Here is a 3,866-nt window from a genome sequence, read left to right as displayed (position 1 = left end):
GGTCAACAATGAAATCAAGATAGAAATTTTAAGAAATTCTTTGAACTGAACAATAATAATGACACAACCCATCAAAACCTCTGGGATACTGCAAAGGTAGAGCTCAGAGGTAAGTTCATAGCCTTAAATGCCTACATCAAAAAGCCAGAAAGAGCACAAATAGACAATCTAAGGTTATGCCTTAAGGAAACAGAGAAACAAGAATAAACTAAACCCAAACCCAGGAGAAGAAAACAAATAAGAAAGATCAGAGCAGAACTAAATGAAATAAAAATGAACAAATAAGATAAATTAAACAAAAAGCTGGTTTTCAAAAAGATAAATAAAATTGATAGACCATTAGCAAGATTAGCTAAGAAGAGAAGAGAGAAGACCCAAATACGCTCAATTAGAAACAAAATGGGAGACACTACAACTGACACCACAGAAATACAAAAGATCATTCAAGCCGACTAGGAACACCTTTATGTGCATGAACTAGAAAATCTAGAGAAAGTGGACAAAATCCTGGAAACATACAACCCTCCCAGATTAAACCAGGAAGAAATAGAAACTGAACTGATCAATAACAAGCAGCGAGATTGTAATGGTAATTGAAAAATTATGAACAAAAAAAAGTTCAGGACCAGACAAATTCACAGTTGAATTTTATCAGACTTTGAAAAATGAATTGATACCAATCTTATTGAAACTATTCCAAAAGATAGAGAAAGAGGGAATTCTCCCTAAATCATTCTATCCGGTATCCCCTTAATACCAAAACCAAGAAGGTACATAACAAAAAAAAAAGAAAAAGAAGAAAGAAGAAAGAAGGAAGAAGGAAGAGGAGGAGGAGGAGGAAGAAGAAGAAAAGAAGAAAAAGGAGAAGGAGAAGAAGGAGGAGGAGGAGGAGGAGGAGGAAGAGGAAGAAGAAGGAAGAAGAAAGGAGAAGAAAGAAGAAAGAAGAAAAAAGAAGAAGAAGACTACAGACCAATATCCCTGATGAATTTGGATGCAAAAATTCTTAAGAAAATACTAGCTAACCATCCGAGGCGACAGTGGCGCCAGTGAGGACAAGGATAGCGGAAGCGGGCCCTGGGCTTGTTGCTCACTGTGCCGATGGTAGAGGAGCTTTACCGCAATTATGGCATCCTGGCCGATGCCATGGAGGAAGTGGTCCAGCATAAAAATGCCTATGAAGTGATACTGGGTGGTGTGAAAGGTAGTATTAAGGAAAAACGATTAGCAGCTCAATTTATTCCGAAATTCTTTAAGCATCTTCCAGAATTGGCTGATTCTGTTATCAATACACAGTTAGACCTCTGTGAGGATGAAGATGTATCTATTCGACCTCAAGCAATTAAAGAACTGCCTCAATTTGCCACTGGAGAAAATCTTCCTCGAGTGGCAGATATACTAATGCAACTTCTGCAGACAGATGACTCTGCAGAATTTAACCTAGTGAACAATGCCCTGTTAAGTATATTTAAAATGGATGCAAAAGGGACTTTAGGTGGGTTGTTCAGCCAAATACTTCAAGGAGAGGACATTGTTAGAGAACGAGCAATTAAATTCCTTTCTACAAAACTTAAGAGTTTACCAGATGAAGTCTTAACAAAGGAAGTGAAAAGAGCTTAAACTAACTGAATCCAAAAAGGTCCTAGAAGATGTAACTGGTGAAGAATTTGTTCTATTATGAAGATACTGTCTGGGTTAAAAAGCTTACAAACAGTGAGTGGAAGATAGCAACTTGTAGAGTTGGTGGCTGAACAGGCCGACCTGGAACAGACCTTCAATCCCGCGGATCCTGACTGTGTGTACAGGTTCTTACAGTGCACTTGGCAGGCAGTACCCCTCTTCTCTAGAATTATCCATTCCACAAGGTTTGTGACATATTTCTGTGAGCAGGTTCTCCCTAAACTCAGTACCTTGACTACCCCAGTGGAAGATCTTGATATACAGTTGGAGGTATTGAAATTGTTGGCGGAGATGAGTTCATTTTGTGGTGACATGGAAAAACTAGAAAGAAATTTAAGAAAACTATTTGATAAGTTATTGGAATACATGCTGCTCCCTCCAGAAGAAGCAGAAAATGGAGAGAATGCTGGTAATGAAGAACCCAAGCTACAGTTCAGTTATGTGGAATGTTTGTTGTACAGTTTTCACCAGTTGGACTGAAAACATCCAGATTTCTTAACAGCCAAACTGAATGCAGAAAAGCTCAAAGATTTCAAAATCAGGCTTCAGTACTTTGCACGGGGCCTGCAAGTTTATATCAGACAACTTCGCTTAGCTCTCCAGGGTAAAACGGGTGAGGCCTTAAAAACAGAAGAGAACAAGATTAAAGTCGTTGCATTGAAAATAACAAAAAATATCAATGCTTTAATCAAGGATCTCTTCCACATTCCTCCTTCTTATAAGAGCACAGTAACACTATCCTGGAAACCTGTACAAAAGGTTGAGATTGGGCAAAAGAGAGCCAGTGAAGATACAACTTCAGGTTCACCACCCGAGAAATCTTCAGCAGAACCAAAAAGAGATTCCAGGCAGGTTTATAACCCTCCCAGTGGGAAATATAGCAGCAATTTGAGCAACTTTAATTATGAGAGGAGCCTTCAGGGGAAGTAGAGGTGGCCAAGGTTGGGGCACACGACGAAATCGAGGAAATCGTAGTCGGGGAAGACTCTACTGAATAAGACGTCAGCATTCTTCAGCATTGTCATGAGCTTAATATACATAAATTCTACTACTCATTGAATTGCTGGGGATGTCTCTTTAAAGAGACTGCTGCCTTCAGCTAAAAACTTTAATGTTCTTTATACCTTTGTATGTATGATCTACTTTTGTAACAGACCATGGTTGTGTCCAAGGTAAAACCACAGTGATATTTTTGGATGCTTTGTCTGCAATCTTGGCTTGTTTTTGCAATATCATTATTCAGACTTCAAATTGTGAATCTTTTACTTTTAAACATCTTGATAATTTGTTGTTGAGAGCTGTTCATTCTAAAATGTAATGAAATTCAGTCCAGTTTTGCTGACAAAGATCATCAGTTTTGAAAGGTTACTGATTTTCCTCTTCCCTCTTAGTTTTTTGCCCAATATATGGAGGAGAGTAATGGTCAATCTTAACATTTTGTTTCAATTGTTTAATAAAGCTGCTGGGCAGTGGTGCAGCATTCCTACCTAGTGTATAAAAGCAAAATACTTACATAGCTTCTTTAAATTTAGGAATGACATTACATTTTTAGGAGAAAGTAAGTTGCTTTGCATGGCTTACTTAATTCTTTTCCATATATTGTGATACAAACTTTTGAATATGGAATCTTACTATTTGAATAGAAATGTGTATGTATAATATACATACATACATAAGCGTGTGTGTGTCTGTGTGTGTGTGTGTGTGTATTTTCACTCATGTCCATGTGAAGAGAACACCAAACAGGCTTTGTGTGAGCAATAGGGCTGTTTATTTCACCTGGGTGTAGGCGGGCTGAGTCTGAAAAGAGAGTCAGTGAAGGGAGATAGGGGTGGGGCCGTTTTATAAGATTTGGGTAGGTAAAGGAAAATTACAGTCAAAGGGGGGGTTGTTCTCTGGCAGGCAGGAGTGGGGGTCACAAGGTGCTCAGTAGGGGAGCTTTTTGAGCCAGGATGAGCCAGAAGAAGGAATTTCACAAGCTAATGTCATCAGTTAAGGCAAGGACCGGTCATTTTCACTTCTTTTGTGGTGGAATGTCATCAGTTAAGGCAGGAACAGGCCACTTAAATATCACTTCTTTTGTGATTCTTCAGTTACTTCAGGCCATCTGGATGTATACATGCAAGTCACAGGGGATATGGTGGCTTAGCTTGGGCTCAGAGGCCTGACATATATATATGCATGTTATG

General features: G+C 38.8%; 1 pseudogene; it reads left to right on the top strand.

Annotated features, from left to right (window-relative positions):
* The first annotated feature begins 1,062 nt into the window (after positions 1 to 1,062).
* On the top strand, positions 1,063 to 2,686 carry LOC100454056 (apoptosis inhibitor 5-like; annotated as a pseudogene).
* Positions 2,687 to 3,866: the final 1,180 nt, after the last annotated feature.

This window comes from Pongo abelii, chromosome X (assembly GCF_028885655.2).
Source record: "Pongo abelii isolate AG06213 chromosome X, NHGRI_mPonAbe1-v2.0_pri, whole genome shotgun sequence".
Classification (NCBI taxonomy): domain Eukaryota; kingdom Metazoa; phylum Chordata; class Mammalia; order Primates; family Hominidae; genus Pongo; species Pongo abelii.
The sequence above is the reverse complement of the archived record's forward strand: the minus strand, read 5'-3'. Positions and strand labels throughout refer to the sequence as shown.